Source organism: Anolis carolinensis, chromosome 5 (genome assembly GCF_035594765.1).
Source record: "Anolis carolinensis isolate JA03-04 chromosome 5, rAnoCar3.1.pri, whole genome shotgun sequence".
Lineage (NCBI taxonomy): Eukaryota > Metazoa > Chordata > Lepidosauria > Squamata > Dactyloidae > Anolis > Anolis carolinensis.
Window position 1 is genome coordinate 141,299,253 of NC_085845.1, and position 18,384 is coordinate 141,317,636.

The following is an 18,384-nucleotide window of genomic DNA, read 5'->3' on the forward strand; positions in this document are numbered from 1 at the left end:
CCACACAAATCCAAATCAGCTCATGATTTTGAGCAATTTAGATGTCCCTAAATATCATAATAATGATGCCTAATGTAAGATTGCTGGTGTAGCTTAAATAGAAATGTTTCATCCATAAGTCTTTACACTTCATATAGTACTGTGTGAACACACCTTCTTGCCACATACATCTAATAGTAAAACTGTTGTTGTAAATATATAACAAGAATAAAAGACTTGCTGGCTAAAATGAGGTAAACTGGATTTGAAGAATGAAATGAATAACTCAAAGCCAATATTTTTCTTTCTTTTTAGAGATCAGAGTTGGAGTTAAAAAATTCAAGTGGTCACATAAATTGCAAAAACAGTTTCACCTTCCCAGTTTTAAACTGGACATTTAACAGGTTGAGCACCCTTTATCCGAAATTCCAAAATCCAAGATTCTCCACTTCAGTGAGTGAGATTATAGTGACACCTTTGCTTTCTGATCTTTCAATGTACGCAGGCCTTTCTTTCATGCACAAAATTATTTTAAAATATTGTATAAAATTACCTTCATGCTACATATATAGAAGGAGCCCTGATGGCGAAGTGTGTTAAAGCGCTGAGCTGCTGAACTTGCAGACCGAAAGGTCACAGGTTCATATCCTGGGAGCGGATTGAGCGCCCGCTATTAGCTCCAGCTTCTGCCAACCTAGCAGTTCAAAAACATGCCAATGTGAGTAGATCAATAGGTACCGCTCCGGTGGGAAGGTAACGGCGCTCTGTGCAGTCATGCCAGCCACATGACCTTGGAGGTGTCTATGGACAACGCCGGCTCTTCGGCTTAGAAAAGGCCTGGGCTGTGGCGCAAGCTGGTGAGCAGCCAGCTGCAGCCAGCTGAGACCAATCACTCTGACCAAGAGGTCATGAGTTCGAGGCCAGCTCGGAGCGTGCTTTTGTCTTTGTCTTTGTTCTATGTCAAGGCATTGAATGTTTGCCTTATATATGTAATGTGATCCGCCGTGAGTCACCTTCGGGGTGAGAAGGGCGGAATATAAATACTGTAAATAAATAAAATAATAAAATGGAGATGAGCACCAACCCCCAGAGTCAGACATGACTGGACTTAACATCAGGGGAAACCTTTACCTTACCTTACATATATAGAGTATATATGAAATATAAATGAAGTTTAGACTTAGATCCCATCTCCAAGATAACTCATTATATACGTATATGCAAATATTTCTAAATTCTAAAAATCAAAGTCTAAAATATTTTTGGTCCCAAGCATTTTGGATCAGGGGTGCTCGTTTTGTATCTGTATCTCTGTCTACACCACACACACACACACACAGAGGATAACATACAGTAAATGCTCTTGCCAAAGATGGAGACTGCCTAAAACCAAAGGTTGCCACTGCTTGGGATATTTCACTCCAGGGTGCTCCAAAACACCCGCTGGCAGTGACAGGTATTATGTCACAGCCTGTTTTCATCCAAACAAAAGATGACAGGCAATGCAAACTGTTTTCAAATGACAACTTCCCGTCAAATCTGCTGCTCTAATTCAGAACCTTTTCTGCCCTTTCGCCTCCAGAAACAATTATGCAAAAGAACATATAACAGGTCAAGATCCTTCTCCCCCTTCCCCTTACACTCTGTATGATCACAGTTGTAATCCTCTGGACAACTGTCAGCTTTTGCAACAGTTGGATGCCATCTCTACAGCAGGATCTACAAGCAAAGCTTCTGGTCAGCAGCCAAAGACAGCAGTCTACTATTGATTCTGAAATCTTCAGAACCATGGAGCACAAAATAATCAAGTAGCATGTAAACTCCATATTAGTCCTACTGCATTTTTTAAAAATGTGAATTTATTAATTAGGCATAAAACGTTCTTCTAGGAGGAGAGGGGGGAAACCCTCAAGAACAATGATGCAAAACTATGAAAGGGAATGTAGGTTTGAAAGGTCAAGCTATGTTATATTTATAGAACAGCACTTGCAATTAATTTACTTCTTAAATAATTGCCAAATTCACAAAACCGAGAAAATAGAAAAAAGAACAACACAACACACATACATTTCTACTAATCACCATTTTTCTTGATTTAAGTATCAGTAAGTGTCATCTTCACTGAACTGAAATATTTAAATAACATCAGTTCTAATTTAAAGTGGTACCAAATCCTCATCTGGTAGAAAACACTTGCAGTCACTCATAATATAGTCAGTCTTTCCAATGGGCTGGTAAACAGTTCAGCGATATCTGAAGGGGCCAAGTAATTCCTTTTTGTTGTTGCTATTCTTGTTGTTCTGTGCCTTCAAGTTATTTCTGACTTATGGTGGCCTTACCATAGGGTTTTCTTGGCAAGATTTGTTCAGAGAGGGTTTGCTTTTGTATTCCTCAGCGGATGAGAGTGTGTGACTTGACCATTGTCACTTCATGGGTTTCCATGGTTGAGCACTGAATTGAAACCTAGTCTCTAAGAGTAATAGTCCAAAGCTCAAGTCACTACACCATGCTAACTCGCAAAAGGAATGCTTTTCCTGATGTAATCCCTAATGACTGAGGTCTCTAAATTGGAAAGTCATGATTTGTAATCAACCAAAACATAACAGCAACACGGTGGAGGAGAGTGAGAGAGACTGCATCTAAATCTAAGCTTGGCCCTAACTAAATATATTGCTGTGGCCCTAGTCCTACTTCTGGAGTCCTTCACACCATAAAAATAGAGTTTTGACTAGATGTTTCAAAAAGTAGACAAGCAGTTGGCATGTCTGCTGAACTCGGGGCCCCGGTGGCACAGTGTGTTAAAGCGCTGAGCTGCTGAACTTGTGGACCAAAAGGTCCCAGGTTCAAATCCCGGGAGCGGAATGAGCGCCCGCTGTTAGCCTCAGCTCCTACCAACCTAGCAGTTCGAAAACATGCAAATGTGAGTAGATCAATAGGTACTGCTCCGGCGGGAAGGTAATGGCGCTCCATGCAGTCATGCTGGCCACATGACCTTGGAGGTGTCTATGGACAACGCCGGCTCTTCGGCTTAGAAATGGAGATGAACACCAACCCCCAGAGTCAGTCACGACTGGACTTCATGTCAGGGGAAAATCTCATTTTGGAAATTCAAATATTTGGCTAGGGTTCCAAATTTTAGATAATGCAAACATTATTACTTGGGATATTCTGAAAATGCAAACACCTCTAGACCTATGAGAAATGCCTCTCAACAAAGGCACAGCATAATTAAGGCCAAAGAATTATGGGCATATGGCAAATTGGGCTATTCAAGGCTGACTACGCATTGTCAGAACTGCCTCACACACAAATATAACAAACATGCGATGTGATGCACTATGCAGCAAAACCTTGTTTATATTGACATGTAATCACTTGTTTCTATTGTCATCCTTCATCAATACTGTTGCTCATAACAATTCTGCATTTAGATAGCTGCAGTGGATCAGCAGGATGGTGTGTGTGTATACACAGACATAAAGCTTGGAGGATAGAGGAGGGAAAATAACAAAAAGTTAGTTATAAAAATATTTTATAATGTTTGATCATGCATTTTTAACACTGTTTAGGTATAAATTATAAATTTTAGATTGTTACAAATTGGAAGATCTACTTTCTTTGTGGATATTTTTGTAAATTTTTCAATATACTCTTTATTAATCTTATTTGAATTAATTCAGATTGTTAATATCAAGCATCATTATGTGATTCATTTTTATTATTGGCTATGGATTCTAAACATCCTTAGGAAAGACATATGTTTTATGGACAAGAATTTTTTTCCTTATGCACAACAATAAAACTACACCACAAACAGTCCTGACTTCTTGACTTTTTGGACATGATGAAATAGAAAAATGGCTAAAGTATTCCCTTATTCTAGCACTACACTGCTGTTTGTAAAATAGTGCATGTTATTTAAATTTTCTTCCATGATATATTCATTCCAACGTAAAATTCTAAACTTCAGGTTGTCAATGAATGTTTGAACATAGCATCTAGAAAATTGTATATATATTTGACATCCACTAACCCACCTACATAGGCCATGAAATCTAAAGTGGCAAAACTCTGACTGTCCCTGGTGCGGTTACACTGGAGGGACAATCCCCTTTCTTTCCCCATGTCATGTGGGCACTTTTGCTTACATCTGAAGCCCCACGGCCATTGCTGTAACAATAAACAACAGAAAACATTAAGTGTCTGGCCCATTTTAAATTAGAAACAGCCCACGTGTTCATACCAATCCTGAAATGCGAGTTGCTCTAGAGCAGTGGTTCTCAACCAGTGGGTTCCCAGATGTTTTGGCCTTCAACTCCCAGAAATCCTAACAGCTGGTAAACTGGCTGGGATTTCTGGGAGTTAGTAAGTCAAAACACCTGGGGACCCACAGGTTGAGAACCACTGCTTTAGAGTTTCAGCAAGTCCCTGGGTGTTGTGTAAATGTCTAAGAATGACTTCTGACCTGATCTGGACTTTGTTGGCCATGTAGATGGGCCCTACATCTAATTGTACTGATGCACTGAGAAAAATTGGAAATAATAATACATTCATTGCCTAAGGAAACTTTCAACACCTACACCATGAACGTGTCTTCAGCCTGCTCGATCAATCTATATGAAAATCACACCACCCTTAGATCCCTAGAATCATAGAATCATAGAGTTGGAAGAGAATCATGGGCCATCCAGACCAACCCCCTGCCAAAAAGCAGGAAATCACATTCAAAACACCCCTGAAAGATGGCCATCCAACCTGAATAAGGGTGATATATATTTTAATCAGTAAAATAAAACACATAAAATTAAGTAGTCAAGCAAAGTGAAAAAATACTCTACACTTAATAACATATACATTATTCCACCAAACTGCACATTAGTGTCCACTTTTGCTTTAGTACAAAGCTAAGAAAAAACAGGCATGTATCACTGCAAGCCAGTGATATATAACTATAGACCTACAGACCAAAAGTGAATTATGGGTTTTGACTTTTTTTGGTGCCCATAGTGGAGAAAAAACCTCTACCCTTTTTTGTTCTATATCACCCTAGCTCAGTGGAGTAAACCCAAATTAAAACATCTCCAAGAGACCCCACTGTCCAGCTTCTGCATAAAGAGCTCAAGTGAGAGAACAGCTTTCACTCCAGGTAATTTGTTTCTTGGCATATATATATAATGAGCTAATAAGGACCTCGAGTAGGGGGAAGGAGAAAATGGCAATCGGGTGAAAGGCATGGAGAAGAGGGCTTTAGGGATGGTACAATTCCTTTTATATAGTATGAATAACACCAAGCTGCAAATAGCCAGTCACTTTTAACTTCTGTATAAGTCAACCCATGTTTTGGGGAACAAGTTTTGGCCAAACTTCTTTTGATTTAAGTGCAAGCATGTAAGGCACATTGCTTATACTTGGATGTTAAAAAAATGATTCTAGTGATCTCTGAATGCAAATATAATACTGATGGAATGATCCATTCAAGTTTAAACAACATTAGTTTTCAATAATGCCATGTTCTTCTATTATGTTAGAGAACCCTACCTAAGGTGGGTGGTGGGTGGGGGGTGGTCATTTAAAAGTATGCAAGAGTGGAAAAGAAAACTGAAATTCAAAAGGTTCTTCTTCCATCTGCTGGCAGGAAAAGTACTTACAAAATTGTATTATATTTATTACCTTTTAAAATCTGATACCAAGGCAAATAATCAAGTTATTCTGTTTATCCAACTAAAATGTTTTTCTCTTAATGGATACATGGCTAAAACTCCAATGGAGTCAGGCTGTGCCCCCAAACAAATGATTTGAGCTTCCTCCGCAGGGTACACTCCACTTTAAAAATAATCAAGCCATCATATTCCTAGGTGATCCACACCCTCATTTTTATTTTTCATAGGCAATTTTAGCAAGATTATGATGATAAGCAGAAACAGGCATGCTTTGACAGAATTTGGCAACAGAATAGACACAGTTATTACTGTTTTTCTGAAAACTAGAAATTCTGAATAAATATAAGCAGGTGTCTTTAATTTAAGCTATAGGAATGGCACCTGTTTACAAGGACTCTGAATAAACTAAGGAAGTTTATCTTCACACACACATATCTGTTGCTTACTTCCAAGATGACTAGCAATAGGCAAACAGATTTAAGACTCACAACAGCTTGTGAAAGACAAACAATAGCCTTTTCATTTAAAATAGCAATGTATGAAATTGTAATGTATGCAGATGTATGATGATATGCAGGTATGATTAGTAGAGAATATTGATCTTACACACAAAGAACCTTTATATAATACTAGCTGTGCCCTGCCATGCATTGCTGTGGCCAATTGGAATTGCAGTGAATAGCCTCGCTGCTTCAAAGCCTGGCCATTTTCTACATAGGGCATCCTTGCTAGGCCAGGTTGAATGAGATGGAGTAGCCTCGTGGTTTCGAAAGCCTGACTTTGAAGCTGCAAGGCTGTTCAGTGTTATTCAAGGTGGGCGACAAAGGGGTTGATATATGTGTGGAATAACGTCCAGTGTGGTAGAAAGAACTGTTGTCTGGTTGAGGCAGGTGTTGCCATGGATCTCCTTGATTAGCATTGAATACATCTGCATACACTACAAGTGGAAGATGCATACCACCTTTTGCACTCAATAGTCCAGCCTACCTAACTTCAATTCTCTCTGAAAGAAAGGTCCAGAAGAGATGTCTAAGCATGTTCAGTTGATAGAACACGGTTCTCTATCATGAGAATGATTCTTTTGCTTTCAATTAATTTCTTAAAAAATATTCTGAAGCTGTGGATGTATGAATCTGTTGAAGCAGAATTCATGGATGTGAAGGGCTGAGTATATGCTCACTAAAATGCAGAGTTTAAAATGCAAACAAAATGCTTCTTTTCAAAAATGTACAAAATTGTGTGCGCTGTCATGCAAAAAAATGAAGATGACAGCAATGGAAAAAGGAGAACCTGAGGAAATTAAAGCTTGCTGGCACCTTCCCAAGGGCTAGAAAGGCTCACCCAAATATCCGCCCACCACAACAGCAGAGGGTAAATTCAGGCAATCTTTTGACAAACAGTGACTTCTCAAGGTCTGTATGTATCCAAAAATAAAAAAAAGATGAAGGAGGAATATAGCAGCACATTGAAGGCTCTGGGTTTTTTTCATGAACAATCTTGGATATAAACCTATTTCTTCCAATGCAATATAGAATATCAACAAAGTAAGCCAAGTCCTGTTAAGTCCTTCCAAGTCCCAAAAATATTTACCACCCTGCTGTTAATTGGTACAAGCTGCAGTAAAATTACATTATTCTATTACTTAGGATAATAAGTTCAAGGAAATAAGTGTTTTGTAATGGCTAAGTACTATATGTTTTTCCATACTGTGTTTCTGTATAACTGTCAACATTTCACAACTGAGTGATCACTGCAATGTATAATCATGAACTGCACATCCACAGTATGTCCACAGAATATGCAACCATGTGCACTGCTTTATCTGCAACACAGATTTTGAGGATCTCCTGTTCAAACCTATGCTCACAGGCCAATGGTGTCTCTCAGGTTTCCATTTTGTTTGACCTCATATTTAACAAATACACAGAATAAGCTGGCAGAGATTGCATAGAGTAATTGGGGGTTGATGCCATCAATATACTCATTGCACCAAGCTCTCCTAAATCCAAGGAAGTGTCTTTGTTTCTTAAATAATATCAGATGTCAGCATTTGTCAATATGAAAGGAAACAAATGTTAACCTAATCCAGTGGTTCTCAACCTATGTGTCCCCAGATGTTTTGGCCTTCAACTCCCAGAAATCATAACAGCTAGTAAACTGGCTGGGATTTCTCGGCATTGTAGGTGAAAATACCTGGGGACCCACAGGTTGAGAACTACTGATATAGGCAGTGCATTAACTTATCAGAAAAATCCAGTTAAAGTGGCTCCAGAGCTGATCTAATGCAACCTGGGGAACACATCTGGCTGCTTGCATGGTTGGCCAGACCAAGGGTACATTTGAACAGGTCTCTCCTAGAGGATGGTGGTAACATCACATTTTTGATCATGTCGCTCAGAGCCCAACATTAGGCATGTGCAATCCATGAAAAAAATGGTTCAATACTCACTTCTAGAGAAGGGGGTGCTGGCGCTTCGTTTCTGAAGTCATTTCTGAATTTTTGATCCAAAACTTCCGAACTTTCCAAAAATTCGGAATATTCATAATTGATTTGTTAATGGCAGATGCACATGTGCAGTCACGAAAAAACAGCACGGGGGAGACTTTACAGGACCCTCCTGCCCTCATTTTTTGAGCTATCCTGATCAAATTTGGTACAGTGGGAGAACACATTCAACCCTGCTAGCTCACCAAATTGCAGAACGTTTCCCTTATCCTCTGATTTATGGTGAATTTCCATAGCTTATATAAGAAACATTTTTTAAAAAATTGCAGAAATTTGTTCCTGCTTTGAAAGTCTTATTTCCTGTTCCACTGGGTTTTCTTCACTGTGAAAGTTCTTCTTCTACTTGGGAAACTTTGTTTTTGTGACCAAAAATCCGTGAAATTGGTGGACATTGGCGGACAGGACACACTGTGCTGCCGCAATGCACAATGTGCTGCCACAGGCATCCGGGAAGGAGCCCATTCCATGGACACTGGCAGTGAGCAGCCTCAGTACACGTGAACCCCTGGGTGCAATGCCATGTTACCACCAGCCAAAACGGCAAGCATCCCGCCCCACCCCAGAAGGGAATCTTCCCCAAGCGGAAGGATACTGCAGCTGCACCCAAACCAACCAAAAGAAAACCAGAGCAAACCCACACCAGTAGTGGTACAGTTGGCAATGGGATTTGATGTGGTGGGAGGCAACAGACGGGATGCCCCCACACCTGCCCGGGACAGTGGTACGGTTGGCAATGGAGTAGTGCTTCAAGCACACAAGCAGTACAGCACCAACAGTGAGTAGTTTGCTCCAACACCCGGTGAGGAAGGAGGCAAAGGTCTTGGACTTGTTGCCAGCAGGGAGCTGGCAGGAGTGGATTTGACGTGGTGGGAGGCAACAGACGGGATGCCCCCCATGCCTGCCCAGGACAGTGGTATGGTTGGCAATGGAGTAGTGGTTCAGGCACGCAAGCAGTACAGCACCAACAGTGAGTGACTAGTTCACCCCAACACCCGGTGAGGAAGGAGGCAAAGGTCTTGGACTTGTTGCCAGCTCCTATTAAAAATATTTTTAAAACTATTAAAAAAGACATTTCTGATCAATTTTTGAAGCCATTTAGAACGTTGGGCTACAACGCTTTGAAATCACGGGTTAGATGCGACATGATAACCCGCGTCAGAAACACGTTCGCAATGCGGATTATATCCGATTTTAATCCGAATTAAGAATTATGATGAAGATTCACCCATGCCTACCCAACATGGCATCACAGAAGTCTGGGAGACTGCTGCATGCTGGCAGAGAGGCAGTGGTGAGCCTGTTGTGGCTGGAGACAGCAGATTGAGCTGAATCTAGCTGTCTAGCTGTCAGCACCTGTGAAACTGAGATCACTTTGAGGAAGCTCTGGGGTAAATCCCATGTTTCACTATCATGGGTTAATGGCTGGATGCAGCAGGTGAATCTGATCCAGCTGAGTAGTGAGTCCAAATTACTTTGGCCACATAGACATGGCCATAGTTGTTCCTAGAATCCACCTTTAAACTTAATTTTAGACAAAGATGCAAATATAAATAGTCAAGACTATTGGCCAAATTGTGCCAATTCTTAGAAATTTCTGACCATCAGCTTTTATTACATTGTCTGGACGATGAACATGTTCTACATGCCTTTCAAAAATGTTTAGTGATTTTAGAATGGAGAGCTAATTATGAGGAAAAGTAGAATCCCCCATTCTAACGTCTTATTAATGTACGTATATATTCACCAATATTAATGGCAACTAGCTTTTTCTAGGGACAACTTGGAACAAGATTATTTCAAAAACTATATTTTCCTTTACAAACCTATGTCAGGGTTTCACATTTTTTCAGGCAAGTCATCCTCTAGGATCTGTGACCAAGAGAACCATCAAGCAAACACAGGACCAAGAACCACCTTAATAGTTGATCTCAAGTTGTGTAACTTCTTTTCGTAGGACCTTCTTCCTGCTCTCCTGGGAGGCACACACATTATGTTGAGACATGACTTTAGCATCTACATGAAGTTGTCACTGAAACGCATCATGATAGTTTGGACATTGTTGCTTTCTCTTTATTTGTGAATTTTAAATTATGTTTTAACATTTTAAGGAATTTGTTTTATATCATTTCCCTATGCCTTGCCATTTACTAGTAGAAAAGTGGGGTAGAGACAAGTCTCAATTTACATTAGTATTGCATTCCTGCATTGGCAATGAGTGTGGTATAATTGGGAGTGGAGAGGGGGAGTTTCTTTAGGGGACTGGGGACTGGGGCATGCATTCAAACAGACTTGGCAATTGAACCCACCTCCCATTTTAAAGAATTAGGCCTGGGCTAAGTCAATCAACCCAGAGTATTTAGGCACTGGTAACCAGATGGTGAAAAATACATTTTATTGTGTTGACACTGGCATATAAAATGCAACTGGAAGAACATATTCTAATACATGCCCAAACAAGCAGGAAAAAAAAGCTAGCTGAACAAAAGCCTTTCTTGACTGTTGGGACAGGACCATCAAAACTAGGACTAAACATGATTTCCCTTGAACCTATCTCAAAATATTTTGTAAAAGATTGAGGTGTGTGGTACCTCACAGTGGTAGGTCCAAGTATATGGTTTGCTTGGACATTAGGAAGAATAAATAATACATTAAATGTGTCTATGAAGGACAGGTTGCTTACCTGTAACCATGTTTCTTCGAGTGTACTCTGTGAATTCACACTAATGGAGAAGCTGCGCCTGCGCAGGTTCCGACGGAAACTCTTCCAAGCTGAAGTTCAAATTTTGGCGGTAACCACGCCCCCCTTCCCAAGGGGCATATAAGGCAGCCCCGGGCGCCCGCTCTCCAGTTCCTACGCCGCCAAGGCAACGAGAAAGGGAGAGGTTTGCCAGAGGGGAAGGAAGGGCGGGTTTGTGTGAATTCACAGAGTACACTCGAAGAAACATGGTTACAGGTAAGCAACCTGTCCTTTTTCTTCGTGTACTCTGTGAATGCACACTAATGGAGACTGACACGCTAAGGTCCCGGATGGTGGGACAAGGCAAACTCGACAACCAGTGAATGTCCAAACATAAGTTTATTAGGACACATTGAGATAATAGTCCCAAGAGACCAGTGCAATAAGTTGTCCGAAAGGACCAGTGCAATGTCAGCATGAGCATAGTATAAGAAAACGGGACATATTAGGAAATACTGAATAAACGTAATAGAAACACAGAAATTGAGTACAGTGCATATGAACGCTCTCCCAAGGGAAGAGGGGAAAACATCACATAACTTGACACACCCATCAGGGTCAATAAAGTGTTACAGAGCAACTGCCCAACACAATCAGGGAAAAACATGTCCCCAGAGGTATAGGTATGGGGAGAAAAACTGGCCCCATAACTTGAAGGAGAGGTATAGAGAGTCACCTGCGGGTGAGTATAGGGAGAAGAAGGCCGTTTGAGAGTCAGGATAGGCAAGATGAGAGTACTGATCTTGCGAAGGCCGAGTCTTTTAGGGCTTTGTTGTCTAGCCTGTAGTGAGAGAAAAACGTAAGTGGGTTCGACCAGATTGCCGCTTTACAAATGGAGTCGAGCGGGATACCCCTGAGGAAGGCGGTCGAAGCCGAGAGGCCCCTCGTTGATCTCGGACGGATGGATGGAGGGGGAGGGCGTTTGGCCAGCTCGTAAGCCAACTCAATGGCCTGAGCAATCCAATGGGACAACCTTTGGGAGGAGATGGGATTACCCAACTTGTTCGGGGCATAGGCGACAAAGAGTCTCTGAGTCTTACGGATGCCCCGGTACGGTCCTTGTAGAAGAGGAGCGCCCTGCGAACGTCGAGAAGGTGCAGATTTCGCTCGAGAGGAGAGGAGGGATTAGAGAAGAAAGCTGGTAGAACAATGTCTTGATTGAGGTGGAAAGCTGACACCACCTTAGGGAGAAAGGTAATGTCCAGGCGAAGGACAGCACGGTCGTGGTGGAAACGTAGATATGGCTCATCGACCCTGAGAGCAGCAAGCTCGGATGGCCGTCGTGCCGAAGTGATTGCCACTAGAAAGGCTAGTTTCCACGAAAGCAAGCGGAGATCAGTTGAGGCCAGTGGTTCGAAGGGAGCAGATGTGAGTTGAGAGAGTACAAGTTCGAGGTTCCAGCCCGGCGTAGGCGGTAGCGACGGTGGACAGATGTTGTTGTAGCCTCGGAGAAATGTTTTGATCAGGTGGTGAGAGAAGAGAGACGGCTGACCATGGCGTTGAAAAGACCAGGAAAGGGCTGCGAGGTAAGCCTTAATAGAAGCGAGAGAGAGTTTTCTCTCGACGAGAGTCATAAGGAAGTCGAGGACCACCGATACCGAGGTTGGAAAGGAGTCGATATTACGGGATCGAAGGAAGGCGTGAAAGCGAGAAAGTTTGTAGGTATAAGCTTTGGTTGTAGCCGGCTTATGGGCTGCCCGAAGAACATCCTGGAGGTTTTGTGGAAGGGAGGTTAGGTAAGAATCTTCCACGCAGTGAGATGAAGAGAAGGAAGGTCCGGGTGAAGAATTTGACCATCCTCTTTCGAGAGAAGGTGCGGCGAGGGAGGCAGAGGGCGAAACGTTCCTCTGGAGAGACGAAGAAGGGCTGGATACCACGGCTGGCGGGGCCAGGCCGGAGCTATGAGAATCGCTGTGACCGAGATCGAGAGGAGTCTTTCGAGGACTTTCGGTATGAGGGGAATAGGGGGAAAGAGATAAAGCATCTCCGCTGACCAGTCCAGCAGAAAGGCGTCCCCTAGGCAGCCGGGAAAGGAGTTCGGGGGAAGCCTCGCTCCGTAGCGGGGTAGTTGAGCGTTCTGGGGGGAGGCAAAAAGGTCCAGAGTAGGTCTCCCCCAGTCGAGGAACAGATTGTGGAGGATCTCGGGATCGAGCTTCCACTCGTGGGAGGAGGATGTCATCCTGCTGAGGGCATCTGCCAAGTCGTTTTGGGCACCCGGAAGGTGAATCGCGGAGACCTGGACGTCGTGGGCTATGCACCAAAGCCAGAGGCGGGAGGAGAGGTGCATCAACTTTCTCGAACCCGTACCGCCCTGTTTGTTGATGTAGAATACTGCTACCAGATTGTCCGATTGAATGAGGATGGATTTGTGGCAGATGAGGCGGGAGAAAGCTTTCAGGGCTTTGAGGATGGCGAGAAGCTCGAGAAAGTTTATGTGGTTGGTCTTCTCGGATGGGGACCAAAGATCTTGGACCGTCAGGCCGTTCATGTGGGCTCCCCAAGCGTAGGTGGAGGAGTCCGTGGTTATGGTTATTGAAGGTAGGGTTGGATGAAATGGAAGACCCCTGCATACGTTCCGGTGAGACGTCCACCATGAGAGGGATTGGTGAACGCTTGACGGTATCGACAGGTACTTTGAGTTGTGGTGATAGAGCGGCTTGAAGGTGTCTATAAACCACCTTTGTAGAACCCGGAGACGCAGCCTGGCGAAGGGGGTCGTGAGAACCGTGGAGGCCATGTGGCCTAAGAGGACTTGAACAGCACGGGCTCGAACCCTCCGGGCGGATCGACATAGGGCGATCTGGTGGCGGAGAGCTAGGAATCTGTCGAGCGGTAACGAGACAGTCTGTATGACGGAGTCGAAGAGAGCTCCGATGAATCGAATTTTGGTCGACGGGGAGAGATTTGACTTCTCGGCATTGAGTTGAAGGCCGAGAGAGTTTAGGAGACGCAGCGTGAAGGAGACGTGGCTTTCGAGAAGTACAGGGTCGGGCCCGACCAGAAGCCAGTCGTCCAGATAAGGAAAGACCGTGATGCCATGCAGCCTGAGGTGGGCCGCTACGGCGGCGACAACTTTGGTAAAGACCCTTGGAGCCGTGACTAGGCCGAAGGGTAAAACGGTAAATTGGTAGGTTTGGTCGAGGACTTTGAAACAGAGGAAACGTCTGTGAGCCTCCCATATCACTACGTGGAAGTAAGCGTCTCGTAAGTCTATGGAGGCAAAGTAGTCTCCCAGCTGCAGCATCGGGAGAATAGAGGCAATAGAGACCATTCTGAATTTGGAAGGGCGAATGAAGATATTGAGGGCCCTTAGGTCTAGAATGGGGCGTAGCCCGCCCCCCCCTCTTCGGGACCGTAAAGTACCTGGAGAAGAAACTTTGTGGGTCCAGTTCGGGAGGAGAGGGACGGATGGCCCCTTTGGCCAGGAGGGCATCGATTTCGGCCAGTATTTCTGGAGAAGGAGTTGAAGAGAGAATGTGACCTGTAGGTGGGAGCTCTGTGAACTCTAAGGCATAGCCCTCTTGGACAATGCGAAGAACCCAAGCATCTGAAGTGATGGACTCCCATTGATTGTAAAAAGGGGGCCAGGCGGTCGGCGAAGGCACAGGAGCGTCGAGGCAGCGTGGGTTCTACATCGGTAGCGGACGAGGAGCTTTGGCAAAAAGGGATGGCGTCAGGTACGCCGGTGAGCCTGTGGAGGAGCGGGAGTGGTTCGACCCCATTGCTTTTGCGGATGAGGCCCCCGACGGGGTTGGTGATGGCTTTGATTGCTCGAGCCCGAGGGGCGCTTGAAAGATTGGTGCCGGAAGGATTGCGGCGGGAAGCGACGGAAGCGATGAGGGAACCAGCGGGTACGCTGTGGCTGCGGTTGGTCGCCACATTTGGACGCAAGAATTTTAAAGTCATGATTGGACTTGAGTTTGTCATCGGTACCGGAATTAAATAGTCCAAGTGCATCAAAGGGGAGGTCCTCAATGACCTGTCTGGAGGATGAGGAGAGACCTGACGACCTCAGCCAGGCGTGGCGACGGATGGCGATCGCGTGGGCAATCATCTTGCCCGCCGTGTCCCCGGTATGTTTCGCCATCTGGATTTGGTGGTGGGCGAGCGAGTCAGCCTCCTGTTGGAGGGTGGTAAGAACGGAGCGGTCTTCGTCCGACAGTTTAGCGAAGAAGGGTTGTGCCTTCTCCCAGATAATCTGCTGGTAGGCACCCATGCAGGCTCCATAGTTTGCCATCCGGCAAAGTAAAAGGGCTCCGGAGTAAAGCTTTCGACCCACAGCGTCGAAGCGCTTCCCTTCTCTGTCGGCCGGAGTGTTCGACTGACGACCTGAGGATTGGGAGGCCTTGACGACCAGGGAGTTGGGGTCGGGGTGGTGTTTCAGCCACTCCAAGGTATCGTCGTCGGTACGGTACCAAGTCTCGATCCTCTTCGAGGTCGGGGGTATGGAGGAAGGGGTTTTCCAGGAGGCCTGGATAACGTCCAAGAGATAAGGCAGGAAAGGGAGTAGCGTGGCCGGCGGAGCTTGGGCCCGCACCCTTTTGAAAACTGGATCAGACACTGCTTTGGAAGTCTGCTTGATCTCCAAACCCAGGGCGTCGGCCATTCTGACCATTTGATCAGAGAAAGCACGAATATTGTCAGTAGGAGAAGGCGGGTCCGCCTCATACGCATCGTGAGGAGGAGAGAGGTCGAGTCCGAGAGAGACTACCGAAGCCGAGAGGACAGAGTCTGGGCGGTCAATGTCAACATCTTCCTCCTCAGCCCCTTGGGGGGACTGAGGGGGAGAAGAAAGCACAGTCTCGGGGGGAGGCATGGCCTCACGGGAAGAGACGGCCGGGAGCCGAGGGTCTTTAGAGGCTGAGGCCTCGGCTGCTCGAGCCAGGCGAGCCGTTTGTCTGCCACGCTCCGGTGTCGAGGTGGGAGGGAAGAGCTGTTGGCGCGATGAGTGAAGCGGTGCAAGAGGCTCCGGCACTGGCACCCTGACCACCGTTTGGGTAGAGTGGTGGGGTGAGTCCTGCAGCTCCCCGTCAGACAGGGGGTGCAAAGGAGATTGAGGAACATCTCTAGGCCTCTGGGCTGGCACAATCGGAGAAGACCTTCTCGAGGAGGTTGCCGAGGAGGACGGCGGGTCCCTCCTTGAGGAAGCCGAAGAAGAGGAGCGCTGAGTCAGCCGTTTTTTTGTCGGTGGTTGCTTGGATGCAACCCTCAAGGATTTGCCTGGTGTTGGAGGAACCACAGCTGAGTCAGATTGCGCTCGACGAGACTCCTCGTGAGCCCTCTTAAAGGCTATTTTGATAGCAGAGGAGGACGGAGGGGAGCCAATACGAGATCGGATCGAGGTCACCGAAGCCAGAGAGCTCGACGTTGAGGAAGGCCCCACCTTTCCGGAGTGGGTCGACACGGTAGCCGTCGTCACAGTACACGGTGGCTTGACCGGTTTAGCGGCCCTGGAGGTCCTAGACGCCCTGGACGAGACCGAGGAGGCTTTAGCTGTCGGAGCCTTAGCTGTTGGCGCCGACATTGCTCTCAGAGCTGAAGACGACGACATACCCGACGTCGACGGAGTCGGTTCTGGCGCGAGAGATCTTTCGTAGAGCGCCGCTCTGAGCCTAGCGGCTCTGTTCTTTCTGGCCTGAGCCGTGAGAGCTAGGCAGAAGCGGCAGGTACCGACCACATGAGCCTCGCCAAGACAGAAGAGACACTTGGCGTGGCCGTCGGAATCAGGAATTTTAGCAGCGCACTGCGTGCAGCGTTTGAAACGAGTAGTAGACATGCGAAGAGTCCGAAGTGAACCTTGCGGCGGAAAAAAAGGAACTGGAGAGCGGGCGCCCGGGGCTGCCTTATATGCCCCTTGGGAAGGGGGGCGTGGTTACCGCCAAAATTTGAACTTCAGCTTGGAAGAGTTTCCGTCGGAACCTGCGCAGGCGCAGCTTCTCCATTAGTGTGCATTCACAGAGTACACGAAGAAAAAACTCTAGTTCTATCTTTTATCCAAAAGCTGAATTGACTCAACTGGTAAGAGGAGCTAATTCATGGCTTGCAAGGCTTAAAGACACTCTTAAATTAAAGGCTTATGATGAAAACTAACCAGAAAAAGGTAAAGTATACATTACCCTTTGCCTAATGTCAAGAACAATACACACAACAGCTCAAAGAAAAAAGACAGGTAGAAAGATGTCAAACAGGATTAACGATGTCTAGATGAAAAAAAGCTATTTCACAATAGCAGTAGGATGTCTTAATATGAGTAATGTATATGTAATTTAGGTAGATTTTATCATCCTTTAGTGAGGAAGTGAGTTTGAAAGCACACATGAAATTTGTTGTTCTTTTCATTCTTCAGGTGTTATTCCTTGCTGTTCCAAAACTATACTGTATTTTGTGGACAGTATGTTGCACTTAAATATCACAACATCTCAACTTGTACAGTTAGTAGTTTAATGGAAGTTCCACTCTACATAAATGAGTAAAAATTGATATCAGATGATATACAAAACAGTCTTCACAAATGCCAAACATTTTATAATCACAAGCTACTGAAATTTCCCATTAACACTCCTGTCCAAGTACATAGAAAAATATGGGTCTTAAAAATTGTCACTTTTGTTCTGTTGTATTTTCAGAATTCCACCAATGTTCTGCACAAGTTCCAATATCGTTGCCTAGAAAATTCATTCACTTTTCCTAATCAGACTCTTATTTTGATGTATGCACATTTTTCAATATATTTTAGAAAAGAAACAGAAAATGATGCTATGTCCACCTGATGACAAAAAAATGAAATACCTGTGTGTGTAAGTTCACATGAGTTTCAGAGATCAAAATGTGATCTTTGTTAATTTCACCCCATTCTTTGGAGAATGCACATCTTCAGCAGTGAAGAGGTGTTGATTGCATCCCCAAGTGAAATGAAAATACAACTGTTTGCAGTCAGTCCTCTATATTTTATTTATTTATTTATTTAAGATACTGTATATACTTGAGTATAAGCCGACGCAAATATTTGCCGAGGCACCTAATTTTACCACAAAAAACTGGGAAAACGTATTGATTTGTGTATAAGACGAGGTGGGAAATGAAGCAACTGTATTGTTAAAGGCTACTGGTAAATTTCAAAAATAAAAATAGATACCAATAAAATTACATTAATTAAGGCATCTGTAGGTTAAATGTTTTTGAATATTCACTTAAAACTGTAATTTAAGGTAAGAGTGTCCAACTCTGATTACATATATACTTGAGTATAAGCCGACCTGAATATAACACGGCCAGGACGCTCACTCGAGTATAAGTTGAAGGAGGCTTTTCCAGCCCTTAAAAGGGTCTGAAAAATTCAGCTTATACTCAAGTATATATGGTATTTTTACCCCACCTTTCTCTGCAAGCAGACTCAAAGCAGCTTACAACATATAAACATACAATACAAAATAAAACATAGTTAAACTCAAATATTTGATAAAACCAACTCCTTCCCCCATATAAACCACTTCAACCTAAAA

The 18,384-nt window shown here is 44.4% G+C and overlaps 1 protein-coding gene across 8 annotated transcripts in view; it reads right to left on the reverse strand.

The window, feature by feature from the left end:
• foxp2 (forkhead box P2) overlaps positions 1–18,384 on the reverse strand; it is a 458,869-nt gene that overhangs the window by 233,185 nt on the left and 207,300 nt on the right. The gene's annotated exons all lie outside the window — the stretch shown is intronic.